The 20,836-nt window shown below is 42.8% G+C and overlaps 1 long non-coding RNA gene across 1 annotated transcript in view; it reads left to right on the forward strand.

Moving 5' to 3' along the window:
* Positions 1-367: 367 nt before the first annotated feature.
* The window catches only part of LOC143844732 (uncharacterized), a 109,523-nt gene continuing 89,054 nt past the window's right edge, over positions 368-20,836 (forward strand). The window contains exon 1 of the long non-coding RNA XR_013234124.1: positions 368-592. This is a non-coding gene — a long non-coding RNA (uncharacterized LOC143844732). The remainder of the gene's footprint in view (positions 593-20,836) is intronic.

Consider the following 20,836-nt stretch of genomic DNA (forward strand, 5'->3'; position numbering starts at 1 on the left):
GGGGGGAATGTTCCTGCTGGTGCTGCAGAAGTCCTCTTTCAGCCTGGGATGTGAGCTGGGTGGGGGTGGGCATTCTGTCCTTGTTTGGCAAACAATGGGCAGCTGGAAGGCTGAGGGAATGAATAGGCAAGCTGCAGGCTGCATGCGGGTCAGTGCTCGGGGTCTCTGTCCTAAAGCCCTCCTTCTCAGCTTGCCACAATAAAGTAGCGCTGAGGTTTAAAGCTTTGCTGGGTCACCGGCCATCTTCTATTATTCAGCACTTCACAACCACAAAAAAAGAAAACACAACCCCACCCCCCTCCTCCCCTGCTTATTAATCAGCACTGACCAAAGGGCCCCTTTGGAAACAAGAGAAGCAGAAAGAGAGAGAGAGAGAGATACACAGAGAGAAATCCCCCCTCCTAAAGCCAGATCACCCAATGGCACTCTGGACCAAAGTTTTCTGCCCCCTCCCTCTCTTCTTCCCTCCCTTTATCATTACAAAGGTTCCAAAGCAGGCCACAGGGAGCCAGGACTTTCCTCTCCTAGGTTCAGGCCTGCTCAGTCTTTCTCTCTCTTCCTGCCTCTGAAGATGATGGAGACTTGGTTGCAAGTAAGGATGACTTGAGCCCAACTGGCCTAGGCCCAGCTGGAGGCTCTGACTGGGCCAGGGCGGGAAAGCTGGACTCCCAGTCTGCCCTTAGGCTTGGGGGGCTCAGTGGGGCTTGCTGGGGTGGGGTGCACCTTCTGACGGATGAGGTATCAGGCCTGGAGCTAACTGGGGATTTCTTTGCCAGGGGCTTGAGTGGTAGTCAAAAGTGTTGGGTATTGCTTGGGATCCAGGAGTCCGTCTCACAACAGGGCCTGGCATTGTGTGTTTGTTGCTACCTGGAAAGTACTCTATGACTTTTCCTTTGTGGGCATTAAAGGGTGAAGAAATATCTTTGGAATGCACAAAGAACAAAAATCGGGGCATTTTGATGGATGCTTTATAGTACAATTGAGTGGCTGCTCACATGTTTGAGGTTCTTGCTTTCAGATCAAGTGTTAGGATTTATTGATTCTCATAAAAGCTTGGGTTTGGGACCTATAGGGGTGTGTTATGCCTTGATATTGTCTTTTTTGCAAGGTTATATTAACTTGTGAGTGTTCTGTGTTTGTAATATCCACAAAATAAACATTAACTTCGTGACACTGGTTTCCTTCCCTTAACACAGCTACTTAGAAGTAATCCCCTTTGCTTTGCATAAAATTTACTTCCCAGTGAGCAGCTGAGACAGCAGTGTGAGGGCATTCTTGCTTGGGGAAAAGCTCCATACCACAGAGGGTCTTTTTCCTGCTCCCCAGCTACAGACCTACACACACTTACCAGTGGGATTTACATCTGCACATTTACTGCACATTTTGTTCAGTAGGATTCAAGCAAATTGTTGTTGTTGTTGTTAAAAGAGAAACACTTTTCTTCTGTTCCCCTGCCAGATCTATATTATCCAGGTTGTGTAGCTGTAGTTAAAGAGCATAAGAACATATACACCTAGGTGAAAGATGAGATTGGCACCATTTTGTCAGTTACAAGTAGAAAGAAACTAAGAACTGAGTAGAAGGAATCCCTTGTGTATCTGCTGTGGAGCCCCTGCCCCCACACCAAGGGAGTCTTGGAGTATCTTAACTTGTTAAGGCATAAGCATTTGTGATCTGCAAATTACTTCATAAGATGCATTAATAGCTCAATACTATGGAGGTTTACTTAAAAGTGAGTTACATAAGGTCTAAAATGGGCTATATAAGTGTGCTTTGGATGTGATAAAGTAGGTGTTAATCTAACAATGTTTGTGCTACAAAAAATCTCTTAGTCCCCCCTCTTTTTTTTTTTTTTTTGGTGCAGCAAAACCATCCTTCTGGAAGGGGGTGGGTGGGTGGAAGACGTTTTGTGAAAAAATAAAGTCAACTGAAAGGAAGAGAAGACTTTAGTATCTTTTAACAAATGATTGTGCATCTTGTTGATGTTGCCTAATGAGTACAGGAAAATATTGAGGAAAAGTGCCTGATAGATTCTCTGAGTATAATGCATTGTAACGTGGACGGTAAAACGTTTTGGATTGTGGGGAATCCCCTGCTAAAAGCTTAGCCGAGGGAGATGTGGCTGATCTTCCATGCCACCACAGAAGAATTTTGTAGCTGGCCTAGGATGTTAAGTGTGTGCCCCATTTATAAGACATCTTTTTATTCCCAGTGCTCACAGTATTTTTATTCCTCCCCCCCCATGTATTTTTTTTGGTGCTTTCAGGATAGTGTTCCTTAGATTTTGCAAAACCTGACATTTCAGAAAAGGCGTAATCAAGTGTGATCTAAATTATTTAGAGCAGGGGATTAAAGGCCCTCTATCTGAGTGCTGACAAGCTTTCAAATGTAGCCTGGGAAAAAAAAACAGTTCTGTTTTCTTTCCTCTTGGTATACACTTTGAAAATAATTTGGAAATGTACTGCGAATTGTTTTCAGAATTAATGCACAGAGAAGATGAATAATTCTTTTGCAAGTCATTCTCCAAAGGAATTAATGAAATGATTCCAAATACAGCCAGACCTATAGCATTGTGGCACCTGCAATGTTATTCTTTTAGAAGATTTGTTGCTTTCACAGGTACTTGTTAAAAATAGTCCTGCTCTTTGAAACGCCATTTTGGCTCGGGTACATTAATTCAGTGTGCATTAATTCAGCACATCGTCATATTTTCAGTGTTAATCTTCTGTACTTGGAGGCTTTGATCCTGCTTCCCTGGTCTACCCAAACTCCCACTGACTTCCTTATCATGTGTACCACAAGGCGACGGCTATGGTTAATCACAACATTTAACCTTCTCATTGAATGTTGATAAATGCCAGACTCTGTCTTAGCACATAGCTTTGGCTTGGTTATCTGAATATGTGTTTGTTTAACTGGGATAATCTTTAAAAAAAAATTAAATCACAAGTTACATGATTGGTGAATTCTACTTTAATAGCATACATGATTGCCCATTCTTTCTCCAATGTTGTAGTACAAGAACAGATTGCAATATATTTAAATGGGGTGTATCCTGGTGTGAATTTAATGCACGGCAGTGGAATGATATTCTTCAACATACTGTTTAAAGGTAATATTATCTTAGATAATGGGCAACTTTTCTGAGATTTGCTGACAGAAAAGGAAAATGTCAAGGTTAGGTTTTGCAGCGTGTTATATTTGAATAATGTGGCTCTGTTCTCCTAATTTAGTAAGATTGTTCTCTTATATTAATATGCTATTTTATAAGGTCAGATTCTGCAACATTTCCCTGTGATATGCAATACTGTATTTAATCAGTAGGCTCATCAGACCCACGGTGCACACATCCCTTTGAGGGTGGAAGGAGTGGCTCTATCTGTCCCATAAGGGTGAGTGGGAGTTCTTGTAGTACAAAGGGAGGCAAAGTCCTCATCTATTACAGTATCCTTATGCAATTCTCTAATAACATAATTGATCAGTTTCTTATTCAAGGATGATGCCATTAATTCGGCAGTACTGAAATAAAGACCTACGCAAAGTCGTGACTAGGTGACAGGTGCCGAGACTTCCAGGGTTTTCTCTTCTACATGGAAGAGGTGGAATACCTCTTCTAGGACAAAATACTTCTCCTAGGACACCATTTTTGGAAAGCATTTTGCTGTGCACTTTTCTACAAATCCATCCAGCTTCTTAAACACTGAAAGGATGGATTTTACAACTGCAAGCTCATTCTCCAGTTATCACAAGGGCCTTGGCCAAGACAGTTTGGTTAGGTATGGAAGCTTGCTGGGAATTGGTAATGGGGAGGACACAGTGGTTACAGACAGAATCAGTTCCTAAAGGATGTAAGAAACAGGGGGAGACAATACAGCAGCAGCAGCAGCAGCAGCTGCCAATGTCCCCTTCACCTTGGCCTGCCGTGGGTGGAGTCTGTAGCCAGGGTGGAGTAGTAGCTTGAAATGTCAGGCTAGGGTATGGGAAACCCACGTTCATGCGCCAACCCTGCCGTGAAGCTCATTGGGTGACCTTGGGGGCAATCACTTTCTCTCAACCTAACCAAAACTCCAGTTAAAACCCCGTGCTGGGAGAAAGGGAAAAATAAAAATGCATTGTTAGAGAGGAAGCAGTATTTGAGCCTTTACCAACATGGACCATGTTCATTCCACTATAACTCTAGGGGGAGATGTAATGTATGCATCGTACTGCTCAGAGGTCATGGAATGCGTATCTTTTCCGGCCTTGAATCATGTTTCTTTCTACCTGGAAGTTAGCCATGCAGGCTGAAGGCCTCTCTATTGCTAGAAGGTCTACCATTAGCTTTTCACAATTCTGTTGTTGCAGGTTTATTTCCCCAACTCTGCTGACATCACTATATGGTCCTTTTGTTATTGTGAGCATCAGAAAAGGTTAGGTAAAGGGATAAGGGACAGGAGAACAGCAGGAAGCATTGCTGCACAGTTTATTGAGAGTCAGTGTGGCGTGGTGGTAAGAACAGGGTTTCCCAATCATAGTACTGAAGTACCACACTGAAGGCTCCTCAATGGTACCATGACATGGAGTTTTTCAAAATGGCGGCTGTCCGTTTAATCTTTGGTGGCTCCTCTCACTTATGAGGGTGTGGAAAGGAGGTGTGGTCAGCTGACATCACTTCTTGAAGTCTGAACAATATTTCAGCAGTCAGAAAGCTAAGAAAGGCTGGGTTAGAGTATGAGACTGCCATTCGGGATACTAAGGTTGAGATTCCCATTCTGTCATGACAACTTGCGGGGTGACTCTGGGCCAGTCTCAGCCTACTTCACAGGGTTGTTGTGATGATAATACCAGGGAGAGGAGCATGATGTCATCATGTCAGCTGTTTTGGGTTCCTGCTGGGGCAAAACTAGAGCTTCACAAACAAAATAAATAAGCAAACAACTATCTCTGCTTCTAGCCTCTGAAAATAAGAGGCAGAGTCTCTACTTTGAAATGTGGCCACCTAATTTATTATCATTGCCTGAAAAGTGTCTTTTCCAAAGTTCAGATTTTCAAAGGCCAACCTGAAATCCCAGAAATATGAAGGAGGATATGACTGATTCAGTGCTGAAAGGAGGACCATCTATCTACATCCTGGAACCTTTAACTATAACTGGAAATGTTTCCAGGCTGGAATCTCCTAAGTACGGTTTGGAGCCATGCCCTGAGAATCCCTCCTGGATCGAATGAATGATGCCTGGACCATTACTCCTTGTGCTAATCCATGAAAGCAGAGCCAGCTGCAGGCTTGGGGATGGGGTCTGGGCCCGTCCTCTGTCTGCAACCAGGTCTCCTGCTAATGCTTTCCTCCTCTGCTGGTGTGTTCTCCAGATGTCTTCTCCAGAGCCCTTCCACCTCCTTTTCTCACAGCAGCCTTTCTTGTGTTGCACTAGACAGTGTGTGCAGCAGGGAATATGGGCAGTGGGCCCTGCCAGAAACTCTGGGCCTTGGCAGTTGGCTCTCCTCGGAGTATAGAAACCCCTGACTCTGAACTCTCCTGCTTTTGTGAACCAGAAAACACAAACCTGGCAAACAATGCCACCATCTTTTCAGAGGTTCTCAAATAAAACCTTTGTTAGAAACTGGGTTGTTTTGATAGTTTCATATAATATCTTTTGCCCATGTCTTTCATCCGAATCTCAGAGCAGTGTTAAACTTCCCAGCAAGCCTATGGAAGAATTTAGCCTGAGCAACAGCTCTTCACCAAAGGCCATTCAATAAACTTCACCCACTTGCATAGAGATCTGGACTGTATATTATAGACACCCTGCAAGTGTGAATCTGTTTTATTCCAATTCCACTCAATGGTTTTCTTAAAGAGCAATGGGAATTGCAGAGATTCATATCCCCTCTCATAAAACTCTGGAGGGGGAGAGGGGGAGGATTTTCCAAATAGTTTGTGTCTGCAATGTAGAGATGTACTTGGTCTTGTCTCCTGAGTCCTTACCAGCAGGGAGTCATCTTTGAAAGAGGCCTGGAGTGCTAGCAAGGCAAAAGTCCTTCCTGGTTGGTTTTGTAGTACCCCACTTTTGATCAAGTGGGGAAGCTACCTCAGCAAAATGACCACATGTGTTTGGCCTACCTGGTAGCCTGGACATTTGTTGGGGCTCAGACTCTTATGGTCTGGATTGGTCATATAAGGGAAGACCTCAGAGGATCTCATACTTGGTGGGGGGAGATTTGGGGGTAGTCCAAAACACAGTATTTTCAGATTTTCTTCTATCTTGACTTTGCCCCAAATGAGTTTGGAAGGTATATAATAGGAATGGCTGATCATCTCTCTACTTAGGAGGGAAATTGTGAGAAGAACCTTTGAACAAATGAAAAAATGCATTCATTGTTTGCCAAGTATTAAAGCCTAGATGACTAAGACTCATACACATTTCCACATTGCTTTTCCAGTCCCCATTCAGCTGCCATCTTTGTTATATGTAAAAAAAACCCTGACTAACGTGTTGTTCAACTATTGAAGCGGAGGGGAAAGTCACGACTTCTCTCTTTTCTAGCTTTCTTCATTTTCCCTAGCTTAGCTACACATTGACTCCTGGAAATGATCAGGACTGGATTACAAATAGAGACCCGTGTAAAGAATCACATTTTTTCTGTGCTCAGCCCCTCCCCCTGTTCTATACTCAGCCCCATTCTCCCATGCACCTGACAGAGAAAAAAATATTAAGGCCCCGAAGAAGTGCTTATTTTGGCTGTCTTGATCCTGCTTGTGTGTGGGCTCACATCTGGAGAGGGAAAACTGTATGGACGATCTCTTCAGTCTTCCAGAGTTTCCTATTTTGTCTCCTCATCAGACTCCCACAACTGTATCTTTTTGCATCTAGAGGACCACAGATTCATTACACATTCTCACATAGTTCCTGGGGACAGTAGTATGGACAAGTAAACGCTGAATGTAAACCAGCAGAATGAATTACACCAACTGCAGAGGAATAAAAGAGCACGCATGTTCCAAGTGTACTGGACTTTAACCTGATTTAGATCCTGAGGCTTACAGAATCCAAGCAGGACATAGTCAGTGGAGGGTGCACCTGCACTGGTTCTGTAGACAGCTCCTGGCTGAATGCTGCCAGTGTGCAGATGCCAAAGTGCTCAAAATATGAATGGTTTGGATGGTGAATAAATCACCCATGCAAGCGTATGAGGGCTTGCCTGGACGGAAAATAGGCTCCTCTGTAACCAAGTTACGTTCAATTCCTGAATGCCTGTTTTGTGGCCATCCAATTGTCCCTGGTGCTTAAATTTCTCAGTGCATCCATGCCAAGAGGTAGTAACAGAAATAGAAAGCCAGCAATTTCTTAACAGCTGCTGTGTTGACGCTGTTTTTTTTTTTAATTTGGCATGACATTGGGAAACACATGTGAAAACATCCAGCATAAACTGCTGTAAGCAAACTACTGCAAACTAAAGCTCAACGGCCAGCTCCTGTTTGATTCTTTTTCGTTTCTATCTTTGGGTGGAAGTTGAAGAACTGGAATGCCAAGGCCCATTTATCTGAAAGTGACGGGACCTTTGGAGAAACAGAGTGTGTTCCAGACACATTTTGCTTCAGAGCCCAGAGCAGCTACAAGCCGTTCAGAGGCCCCCTGCTGAGGCTTTAGAGAGAGGCCCCCAGGGCCAGCTCAGACAAAAAGCCAAGCCAACAGCAGGGGACCAAGGTCAGGGGAAGAATGCCTCCAGCAATAGTCTAATGTGAAAACCACACACACAAAAAATGTTTAGGGAGAATTGTGCAATTGTGCCCCGATGTGTTAATTTCCCCCTCAACATTCCATGTTAATTCTTACTAATGTGAGTTCTAGATATATGTCATGGGCATCTATATCTATATCTATATCTGGGATCTTAAGAAACGTTAATCTTGGTTCCAGCTGCCTTTGGCTTGGGAAATGTGAAAGTGATCTCTGCCTTTTCAAAAAGGGATCTGTTCTGCAATGCTTGCTCTAATGTCCATGAAAATATACCTAAACTAGGAAGTATGCCTATATTGGAATACCTTTTCCTCCCAAGAGCAGCATCTTTTCTATATTTATTTCTGACTTGCTTTATTTTTGGTCAACTTAGCATTGCTTTATTAGTTAGGCTGGGGTGAATGTTTGGGTACACACACACACAACACACACATGTTCATTTTCATCCCCTGGGAAACAAACAGTTCTTCACACCCAACTCAACAGGGCACTTCTCCAGAGCTGCTGAGAGACACCGTGGCACTTTGGACAAAGATGCCAGCTGGGTATCCCTCCCACTACCCAAATCCAACCCAAACTTCCTAGCAAAGCAAGTTACATGACCAACTCAAATGATGAGAGTTCCACTGGCAAAAGATTCTCTTGTAGAAGGGAACAGCTCCTTGGACCAGATGAAGGGACCACCCTTTCCTGCCACTGTTTAAGATAGGAGATGGAGATGGAGAGAACAGAACCTGGCCAATACCACCACAGACAAAGTCAATTCACATCTGAATATCATTATTTACGCACTGCAGCATCAAACTGTGAACTGCACCTATGGAACGACTATCACAGGACAGAGCTGCCTGACACATCTCAAGTGTAATCCTTTTCCATCATACATGAAAGCTCACACCTTGAATAAAACTTTGTTGGTTTCAAAAGTGCCGTTGGACTCAAACAAGAGGGATTCTAGAATGAAAGGTGGTGTGGGGGGGGGGGAAGGTGACAGGCTGATCTGATCAGCAAGGGAACAGGAACCATAAAAAGGACAGAGAAGACAAGTGGAGCTGGATGGCCCGTGTTGCATTGCCTTAGAAGTATATTGATCTGGGATTGTTGTTGGGTGTCAAATGTCTCCGAGAAATGAGCCTTTTGGGGATTTGCTGGGTATTCAAAATTAGAATATGATTAGTACCATTTATAAAATAGGAATTATAGCAGCAAGTTATTTTTCTTTAATGAGTTGTTTCAGACTTGTCAAGTAAAGTTCAAAGCGTTATCTTCTACAGTGAGAAAATTAAGGACAATTGAAAATTATATAAACTATATAAGTTACGTTAAATTTCTTGCGCCTTACTGAAACCAGGGCTGTGAGTACAATGACAATCACCCCTTCCACAAGATTGGGGCTGCGTTCATTCATTTATTTAGGACTAGTAAATAAGCCCGCTGCAGGCTTAATGCAGCGGGTGGTAGTGGGGCTGGTGAGGTGCGCTGGGGCAGCTCGGGCTGGGCGGCGCGGTCCTGCAGCGCGGCCTACCTTTCGTGGGCGAGGTCCTCAGTGGCCGGGGGGGTCGGCGGTGAGGTGCTCGGCGGTGTCACTGGGTGTCACGGTGCAAGTGTGGCCGGAGGGTGGGAGGCCGGGCGGGCCGAACAAGGGCGGGACAGGGACTGGCTCTGCAGCCGCGGGCGCGGCAGCGGGCAGGCACTGCTGTGGTGGGTGGCGTTGCGGGGCACTCTCGGCCGTGTTGGCAAGTTTCAGGCATTCCGGAGGCAGAGGTGGCGGCAGGGCTGTGGCAGCTGGCCGTCGCGGGGCGCAACGTGAGGCAGCAGGCGTCCGGGCGGCATGGCAGTAGGCAAGCTGGAAGGAGGGCGGATCGGAAGGCACCTCACGCCTCCCGATTAGTCAGTCCGGCGGCAAGGGACCTATGGGCACCCTTCCTCATCACGGACAGGGCCCACCCTCGGGGCATTTACCAAATTATTTAATCCGCTCCACTAGGAGCGGGTTAAAGATATTATATCTTGCCAGTTTCAACAAAATTCTCGTCTGTTTCCAAAATAAAAACACGATTAGAAATATAATCAAGATGGGAATATCAATAATAATGTAAGATGCTTATTGTCAAAAGTAAAACTGAAGACTCAAAATGATAGCAGATATAATAGCATTGATAGCTGCTGCCCCATGAATGAGAGCAAAAACAACCTCCTGAACCTCAGCTAAGCTATTACTGATGACCGAAGACTTGTCAGTCAGACTCTGAAAAAGTAGATACCTGGCTGACAGAAGTAGGGAAGGAATGCCACACATTATTTGTGGTTTCATTCAAAATCTGAACCCAAAACAGATTTCAGTCTTTTGTTGCTGAACTTGCAATTTTCCCACCGCAAAGAACCAGCCATATTCCAGACAAGCCATTAAACTGCACTGAGCCTCAACCTCCTGGTCTGTCCCATTTTATGTATTTATTTCTTCCTAATCATAACACGTTACAACAGATTCACTTATCAGCATAGCCTACCCTATGAGGTTGTTGTTGTAAGGATAAAACAGAGGAGGGGAGTATCATGAGAAAATCACTTTTGAGTCCTGACCTGTGAAAAAAACTGGGATAGAATTTTTTTTTTTTAATAAGTATAAATAAGCACCAAAACTCTTCCAACCTGCCCTTGAGGCAAAGGCTCGGGTACAAGAGTTTGTTCAGCAAGTCCTGCTTGAGCAGCAAGGGCTGCCTGGCATTCCTCAAAGAAGACTTTCCGAGGTCAATGTGGTTAAAGAATGTCTTTGAAAAATGCTGGCTCTTGATGCTCACCTGGACACTATCCAGGCCCGAGGTGTTCATGCAGCAAAGCATACCATATCTATTCGTCCCAGTTTTTTTCAGGATTCTACCTCCAAAGTTTCCCCCCTTCTACACTTGTCTGTTGACTTACCAAAGTCTGTTAACACTCCTTGGCAGTTATGATGTGCAGATCTGTCCATTTGCCTTCTTCGTAATGAATCTGCCCCTGTACCTTAGGTAAGATTGACACAATAGTGCATCGCCTTCTGGAGTGCTCTTTGTACACTAATCCTAGGAAACATTAGATTTTGCTGTGTTTGCAAGCTCATCCCTGTGACTTAGTTACCTTTTCTAACTTTCTGACAGGGATCAAACAAAAACTCTAGCAGTTGTCATTTTTCTTCTTCTTTTGTCTCTTGAGGGATCAGCGATTAACAGCAACTACCCACTGCTCAAGATCGATGGATCATAGAGCTTTTATTCGAGGAGAGGAAACGAAAAGGAAAGATAAATACACATGTTCCTGTCCAAATTTATAAATCACAACATTTAACTTTCCCTGTTTACCATCAATAACAGCAGCAAGAAGGCCTCTTAAATGAGAAGGCATCACGGGGGAACATTTCCCTCAGGGAAGATGGCTGTCTTCACTAAATACCTGGCAGGGGTGTGTGCGTGTGCGGAAAGAAGTGTTGTTATTTTAAAAACTTAGGGGAAGGTGAGACCTGGCTAGAGTTGCTTTGCAGGAAGCTGCTAGAGTTGTCAACTGCCAGCTGGGGCCTGGAGAAGCCCTGACATTACAGCTGATCTCCAGACTACAGAAATAGGTTTCCCTGGAGAAAAAATGGCTGCTTTGGAAGGTGAACTGTATGGAATTGTGCCCCTCTGGGGTCTCCCCCCCCCCCCCCCGCAGGCCTTACCCTTCCTTGGCTCTGTCGTCTGATCTTCAGAAATTCCCCAGCCCAGAGTTGGCAGTCCCAGAAGCCACTGAAAGCAGTAATGTTTTCTGTTTTTCCTGTGATGAAATCTGCATAGGCCTCTCAGCTGGTGAATCCATACCATCTTCTTCCTGGTGCTTGTATATGCGATAGGGATAGAGAGGCCTGAGTCACCTACAAAGCCATGTAGAGAAACAATCACTGGATCATTGCAAGGTTTTAAAAATGCTTCATCTTGGTATTTTTTTAAAAGCCCTGGTCCATGAACTACCCATCCTGTGTTAACAAGGCCAAAGCCATCTCAGTGGCGGCCTGTGTCCTATGGACATCCATGCCTTGGAGCCTTCTGAAGGTGCGCAGGACATACAGGGCTGCTCTTTTTGGGGTGGCTTTTAGGTGACTGCAATCCAAGAAACAGTTGATATGCTTCAGCATCCATGCATTCTAGGCTGCTTGGTAGTAGATAGATTTCATTGGGGATAGATTTTGAATTGTTTTGTAGTTTAAAAGTTAATTTATTATATCTTCTGTATTGTTCTTATTGGGTGTATTTTATGTGCTGTTAGCCACCCTGAGTCCTGTTTTGAGGGAGAGGGAGTAGGATATCAATTTTGATTAACAATAACAATAACAACACCCATTATAAGGAGTGATTTGAATCAGGGCTGTGTGACAGAGGATGAGAAAGAAGGACATTATGATTTCACTTTCTAGGCATTTGGGCAATCAAAACTTGACCCCACCACTGTTGTTAGTATTCTTCAAAAAAGAGGCAATTTTTCTCCTTTCTCCTTTGGCTGGCTAATAGCCCAGAGCTTCTGTGTTGTTACTGTGACAGCAGATAGGAGGGAAAGAGTTAAAACTCCCCCCTTCCTGGGCCCCAGTCTGAACTGGGCTCCTGAATGGCTTCTATTAGCATTTTAAAAAATACTGGGAGGAGCTGATCACAGATCTCCCAGCATCTCATCTGTTTTCATTCAGAAGCGAGTAATTCTCCCCAACCTTGAGAGAGAGGCTTCCCCCAAATGCCCTCGCCACACAATTCTTCCCAGGGTTCACGCCAGTAAAGTTGCCAGAGGCATTTACAAAAGGCAAATTTCACATGTGCAACCTCAGCCTGGGCTCTTCTGTCCTGGCCACAAAGCTCCACACGTGGCACTAGAGTTCCAAAATGCTCCCTTTAAAATAGGGTTCTGATGAAAACCATTTTAATGCAGTGGTTCTTAAGCTGGGGAGGGGGGGGGGTTGCAGGCTACTTGGAGAGTCTCATCAGATGTGTCTCCTTGCCAGAAAAAAATGCACATAAATACATACATGCAAAATTTCCAGTACAATTCAATTTTCTTCAATGACTCCTTCTTGAAACATGTGCAAATAAAAATAAGGAAACTTTTCACTCTGCTCCAAGTAAATGTCAGCGGGAAGAGTGCTGCTGTTTGGCTTGAATAAGAATTTGAAATTGTGGCATGGCCTTTGACATGGTGATGTGCATGTCATCTTTGGCATCCAATTAATTTTGACTTTCCATTTTGATGGGAACAAGGGCTGAAAGCCCTGACTCACAAGAGTGTGTAGTAGCAAATGGAATCAGAGCTCCCATAGCTCACTTTACCAGATGAGGGGAGACTTGTGTCAAGGAACACCAGAATTTGCCCAGACTTGAGTTGAATTCATCTTGCATCATTTCTTTTGTCTTTGAGTCAATGGGGTCATCTTTAGTACAGCCTGCATTATTGACACTGCTGACGCCGGTCAAGAAAGGCTCACAAAACTACATTTTGATGGTAAGGTCTTCTGGACAGAAGTAACCTTCAAAAGAGTTCTGCCAGGCTTCCCGGTGTGTGCAGATTTCTGCTTGCAGAGAAAATGGCAAGGCTTTGTCACTCTCAACAGACATTTCCTCCATCACTCTCAACAGACATTTCCTCTAGCACGTGAAAGTTCTACTTCCTGCGGCTTTTGTGGGAAGCTTTTGTTTGAAAAGCTATAAGGAGCTAAAAGTAGTGTTAAAAGGTATGAGAGCTATTTAACCCCTCATTTCTGTTCCTGACTCACAAGAGTATGTAGTAGCAAATGGTGGGGAGCTGAAAGCAGTGAACCATTTAAACCAAGCTCCCAGCTGCTCAGCTGTTTCTTACAACTGGATCAGTACAACCTACTACAAATAGCACCAAAATTTATAGTAGTTCAAATTCAGTTCATGAACTGATTTGCAAACCCCAAAAGGCCCAAAGTTGTTAAGAACTTTGGTTTGTCTGATGATTTATGCTCAGTTTTGCTTAATTCCTTTCAATGGGAAATTATTCTAGACATCATAACATGGCAACAATGATGACTATATCTGACCACGCACATTAGTATCCCATGCCACCCTACAAAGTAACATGAAGAAACCAAAAGGGGGGGGATAATTTGTGGTACCCAGTTCACAGACTCCTGAAGCATATCTAGGTCCATGGGCTACCCCTGCTTTAATGTCCTTTGACCTGTCCATCTATACAGTCCAGACTGGGTAAAGTGTGTTGCTAGACTAGATAGATCCTTAGGTGGTCCAGCTTAGCTGCTGTGCTGTTCTTACAATAGTAAAAAGCTCTGCTAAATAAGCAAGGGTGTTTAGCCTTGCTGACTTTATAATAATGATCATCATAAACTGAAACAGATTTAATTGAATTATGATGGGTTAGATAAATCACTTTTTGGGATAAAACACATTTTAAAATGTTTTTAAAAATGAGCATTTTTATTACTACAGAAAAATACAATCAAAGTATAGACTATACCAATAAATAAACATTAAATAATTAAGAATGTAACAAGGAGAGCTCTGCTGTTCAGACCAGTGGTCCATCTAGTCCAGGATTTGATCTCACAGAGTGGCCAACTCTGAAGGGCACAGGAGCCAACACAGGAGCCAACGTCCTTTCCTGACGTTGCCTCCTAGCACTGGGTTCCAGAGTTTTCCTTTTGTCATCACGGCTACTAGCAATCATGGCTACTATCCTTTAAGAATCTGTCTAATCTTCTTTTAAAGCCACCACTATATTCATTGACACAATTCCATGATTTTACTAAATCACTTAGTATAGAACTTTTTCCTGTCTTCCATCCTGAATTTATTGCCATAAGCTTCTTTGCCTGTTTCTAGGATTATGCGAGAGGGAAAAATATCTCCCTTTATCAACTTTCTCCACATCATGAATAATTCTATAAACATATATAATATGCCCCCTTACTGAATTATCTCACACTCTTTAGCTTTTCTTCAGCTTAATTATTATTAGGGATGTGCATGAACTGGCTGATGAACTAAACTTCATCCTGAATTCTGGCTGGTTTGTGGTTCATGAGGTGATGATCACAAACAGAAGAACCACCATGAACTTCCCCAAATTTTGATGCAGTTGGTAGTGGCTCATAGAGATTCATGAGGAACAGAAAGTAGAGGCTCAGCTGTTTGGTTTCAGTGGCTCAGGGCCATTTAAACTTGCTGCTCCCCATGAACAGGCACAAGGAGAAGAAAGCAGGGGTTTAAACTTTAAATGGTTCACAAACTGATACAAACCAACCTCCCAATTTGTACAGGTTCATGGTTTAGTTTGTGGTTCAGCCATGAAACATGAATCAAAATTTAAACATGTGGCTTATGCCAATCCCTAATTACCATGCTTGTAGTCTTCTTTACATATTCAGGTTCTGCGCTATCATTTTTGAGACACAGTGATCAACACTATATGGAGTATTGCAAATGTGGACGAACCATTCTCTATAATGGCATACAGCAATGGCTGTTTTAATCATGTCCCTTTCTTAAAAATCCTCAGCTTGGAATTTGCCTTTTTTCATTGCTATCTTGTACTGAGTTGACATTTTCATTGAGCTGTCCTCTAAAACCCCAAGATCTCTTTCAGTCTTGGTCTCAGCCAGTTCAGAACCCATCAACATATATCTGAAGCTAGTCCCAGTATATGTCACTTTACACTTATCAACATGGAACTTTATATTCCACATTCTTGAATACTTGCCATAGTCATGTAGCTGTTCACAATCCACCTTGGTTCCACTATCCTGAATAATTTGATATCATCCACAAAATTGATATTTACACAGTTTTCCCCAGTTTCAAGTCATTTATGAACAAATTAAATAGCACTGGTCTCAATATGGATCTTTCTGGGAACCTGCTTTGGTTGCTAGCCTCCTGTAGATCTCTCAGAATTACAACTAGATTACAGAGGTCAGTTTACTTGAGGAAATGGCTGTGTTGAAGGGTAAAGTCTATGCCAGTGGTTCTTAACCTGGGGGTCGGAACTCCTTTGGGGGTCAAACAACCCTTTCACAGGGATCACGGCAGGACAAGCAGCTTGGCTGGGGGAGCGCCATCCACACAGCAGCCTTGTGGGGCAGATTGAGATAGAGCGTTCATTTGTTTGCAGCAGCGGAAAAGAGTGAGATCGGCATGGTGGGACAAGAGGCAGAACTGAACTGAGAAACCCCGGGGAAAAAAAACATTTATATACAATCATGAACAATGGCTCTTCATGCCATTGGTCAGTTTCAGTTTAATTTCTGTGAAAGAACATTTGCATAATTTTATAGTTGGGGGTCACCACAACATGAGGAACTGTATTAAAGGGTCACGGCATTAGGAAGGTTGAGAACCACTTATGCTATCACAGTCATGTTTAGTTCCATCCCCCAAAGCTTGAGGAATTTTCCATACTGGAGTTGGTAACCATAAACCCCATGATTACGATCAAACATATTATTTAATAGTATAGAAAGCAATTCAGTTATTCTGCTCTATAAATTATCCAGATTTAAAAAAAATTCAGTGGTGCCTAAAATTTATAATGAAATGTGCATATGTGGAAAACTAGTGGTACATTTGCTCCATCCGTACTTTGCAGTGAACCTCCCTGGTTGGCTTTGGATAACTAACTAGCTCTCAGCTTCATCTACGTTGCAAGGTTGTTGTGTGGGTAAATGCACCTCAGTTCCCTGGAGGGTTTGCCTAAAATGTAACATATTAATATTTAAAATTATCCTATAACAGATGCTAAACTGTACCTGATGAAACCCCTGCAAACATGTCCTCTATCTAGTAAATCTAGCAGGATTTCTGAAACCATGCTTTAATAAGTAATGAACCTCTTGAAAATCTTTCCTGGAGGCATTTTTAGGTTAAATCCCCCTTGGGAATCTAAACAGCTGAAGACATCTAGTAGTGGTAAAATGGCTAAACTGCTTTATTCTGTTGCTTTCTCAAACTCTGGTTCAGGCCTGTAACTACAAGCAGGCCTTAAAGTGATCTTTTGTAAAAGTATGTGCCCCAGAATGTTGTTGCACCATAAGCTGGCAGGCCAGGAGTGGTGGCCTAGAAATGGAATTAATAAATACATTGGTTATTGTCCTTGGGACTCTCACACCTGCAGCCCTGGAGCTCAGTAGCTAGCTCAGTGTTGAATGGTTAAAGATAAAATGTTCTCTTCCCAGCCTTCTCCAATTAACACTACGAGAACCTAACCTGGTGCTGGTGCAGCTCACAATGATGTCAGCTTTTGCAGCTATAGCTCTGATTGGTGGCTTCCCCTAACTTGCTACCTTGACACCAAGGATGCCATTGGCCTATGAATTGATTGGCTTTGTGTATGAAGGCCCACTTTGGATTATTCCACAGTATCCATCTTTGCTTACATCAATTGTCTCACCCCTTTGTCAACCCCTACCTTGTATCATGGGACTTCAGTTCCCATGGATCCCTCTGGACTTGACCAACTCTGGAACTTTGGAACGCTGCTTATGCTCTTTGAAGCTGGACTCTGAAACTCAACCTTGTGACATCTTGCTTGTGAGTATAAGTGTTTAGATAGAGATATTAAATAATGTTATTATTTTCTTCACTGCTAGTATTAATTTTGTGTATTTGTGCACTTTAAATTAATATTAGTTTTTATAACCTTTTGTTTCTTGGAAGTGCTATAAGGGAGAATCCCTCAGCGCCTTCTCAGTCAAGGCATTTGGGTTGGGTTTGAGGCACTTTGCTTAATTCCCTGACGGCCTTGAGGTCCCTCTAGGTCCCTGAGACTAGGAATCAGAGGTGGTGGCAGCCCTACCATGCAGGGAGGGTGGTCTGTCCTCACTCCCTGCTGTGTAATTGTGCCTTTCCAGAAGTGGTTACCCAGAGGGGTGTCTGAAGATTTGGCTTTCCTTGGGGGTAACCATAACACATCCATATGATGATAGTTACATTTTAGGGGATCTGGATTAACAGACTTTAAGTTCCCTCTCTGAAAAGAAACAGATGGCTTTGTACAGGCTGAGGAGCAGGTGAAGTTGTACTATTATTTTCTGCTCTCCCCTGAATATGTCTTGTTTAACGTTTGCTCATTATTCAAATGAGACAGGGCATTTGTACTTACCTTATGAATGAGATGGGACAGTTCTAGGGCAGCAGTGAACCAGTGCTATAAGCCACAGAAGTTATTCTGTCAAACGGACAGCTAGGTTAGCTAGCCCGGACCCTGAACACGCCAAGACACAATCAATCTTCAGATAAATGGTTTTGGTTCCTATCACTGGATCTGTTACCATCTAGCAACATTTAAATGCTGTGAGAAACACACATCCTGAGGATAATTTAACCCAGCCTTATGCACACTAAGGACTGCTGCTCTGATGCAAGGGACCATAGAACAGTCATTCCTAATTCCAGTTACTCCCTGTGGTGGTTGATCCTCCTTGCAAGTGAATGCAGTGGCTCAGTGCAAACTACCCCAAACCGCCTGGCTTGTGGGAATTAGAATATAGGTAGAAATACTAGAAGAGCAGATGCTCCTTGGTTTCCAGTTTGATCTGGGAAGTCCATCAGTCTCTGCCTGTTGGATGGGACAGGTTCTGCAGCAAAAACAGAAAGACTGGTACTCAGTGGTGGGCAGAGTCAGTCATGATGGATGGTGCATACTGTTAGTATGATAATGCATCAATGACACAATGCCTATGCATTGAATGTGGTCTCTGAGTGACCACTGGTTCATCTTGTTGGTCTTTTAGGGTGCTACTGGGTTCGAATCTATTTTGGCTTGTTCCTGTGCATTGACTCAACATGGGTGTCAGTGGGGTAAATTCACTGTTGGTTGAGCATCATAGTAGTGAACTAGAAGTGTGGGGAGAACTACCAAGTGGAAAAGGAGGTGCAGTGGGTGGGATTTGCAGCACCCATACTGATCCCATGGTTCTTTCTATCTGCTGGGTATATGAAGCCATCTAGAATCTTGCAAGGATCAGTTGCCTTCAGTCTTTGATAAAAAAAAATACCCAAACATCTCAAACATCCATTTAACCTGGTTCTCACTTATATAAAATGTGATGATAGCCACATCTGATTTTAACATGTAGTTTAAGAGCTTAGAACATTATTCAAATGTCTCTTCTGTATTTGGCTTGCGTTCTTTAAGTAAGGTAATTGCATATCCTTAAATTGCTCCTATTATGCAGCCTACCTGGAGATAACTTTCATGTAGGATGAAAGCCATACATACTGTCATTTATGAAAATGTAATGTTTTCCAAGTAAAATAATATGCATGGATGGTTCTAATTTCCTGGGAGATCTTTTGGTCACTTTCTATGAGAACCTGGAAAAAAAATCATGCTAAATCATTTCAGAGCTTCCATTGTAGATGGCATTTGGAGCTTTCCAAGTCAATATACATTTCGACATCATGTTTGACCAGTGGTAGACCTGTGCTTGCATTATTCCAGACAGATGAAGCATATAGGTACAAAGCTACTCTTTGATTCTTAGTAGAGAAAGCTGTTCAACTTATTAAGAGACATTTCTTTTACATTAAAACTGAGTTTGGGAGCAAAATTCTTTCATATGTAAAAACAGGGCTTTGTTTTGAAATGACAGAGTAAGCATCTAAAAGAGAAATTATCTAGTAACCTTACAGTAAGAAGTATTTGTGCATAAAGACACATGTCTCCAGAGAGGATGAAAGGAAAAGATGTCTTAAAAATTATGGTGATTTAATTTTATTTTGCCCAAGAATGACATTCTCCCGAGTATTTGTGAAAATGAAGATGAATATGCAGGGATCCATTTGGCTGATTTTGCGCCAGATGGCCAGTTGCAGAAGCTGAACTGATTGATTCATTTTTGCCATCTTGCATGCTGGCATTCACCAGAGTTCACATCCTTCAAGCAAAAGCATTTGGGTGGTTCTTCACTTTTCAAGGCTGACCTCTGCTTTCCTAATTAGCCCCTTTCTCTCAATCCTCCAGGAAATAACTCATTTCCTAAACAAACTGTCCCCACCTTGTCATAACAGAGATTTAATAAGAGAGATAGTGAGCAATCCTAAGCAGATCTACTCTGGTCTGTGAGACTTACTCTCAGGAAAGTGTTCTTGGAATGGCATTAGTGCTACTGACATTCACCAAGGGATAGAATATAAGAGACACAATCCAAGGAGTTCTACTCAGAAATAAGTTATTTCTTTATCCAAGTGGAGCTTAGTCCCAGGACAGTCAGGACTGCAGATATATTGCACGTGGCTGCTGAAACTTTTGTTGAGTAAGTTTAGCTAAGTGTCAATTATATCTTTGAACATACCTACCAAGTTCTTAACAATTGTTAAACGAACAATTTAAAATCTTTCAGGCAACAGATGGACAACCCAGCAGGCAATGCTTTTGCACTACCTTCTTTCATTGTGCGGAAGGCCACTGATATATGTGAAGAATAAGGTGACCAGATTTTAATATTGGTAAAGCGGAACACCATTGACCGGGGGGGGGGGTCTTGATTTAAAATTTGGTCTATATGGAGCAACAAAAAGTTTCATAGAATGCAAATTGTACATAAGTACAATTTGCCAGCTACCCCCAGATGTCCCTCCAAAAGTGGGACAATCTGGTCACCTTAGTGAAGAATCTGTAGTGGCAGTTCATGTTCTACCTTAAGGCACAGGAAAAGGTTTAGGGACCTTAGCAAAGACTATAGAAAACTGAGGCTGAAAAACAATACTCATGGTACTATAGAAAATATCCATACACATTTGAAAATCATAGTAAGAATGCTTTTAAGTTATGTTTTTGAATTTGGATCACATGCATGCTCTGTGGATGTGAATACTATTTACATAAATAGTAGCCATGCCTTGTTTTGCTGAAATTCAACAATCTTATAGACACTTGCAGCTTAAAGTATCCTTGGGAAGTTTGTTGGGTTCCGTTGCTCAAGAGAAAATTTCTGGAAAATCCTGGATGTCTTTGTAGATTTGCTATATGAGCAGATGTGGCTTGTAGCCAAGTCCTGACTCTTCATGAAACAAAGGGCAATGTGCACATTGCATGCCTACCTTTTTATCATTACATATTCAGTGGCATAGATAGTGCTTTACCTAGTACAG

The sequence above is a fragment of the Paroedura picta genome, chromosome 9 (genome assembly GCF_049243985.1).
Source record: "Paroedura picta isolate Pp20150507F chromosome 9, Ppicta_v3.0, whole genome shotgun sequence".
Taxonomy (NCBI): domain Eukaryota; kingdom Metazoa; phylum Chordata; class Lepidosauria; order Squamata; family Gekkonidae; genus Paroedura; species Paroedura picta.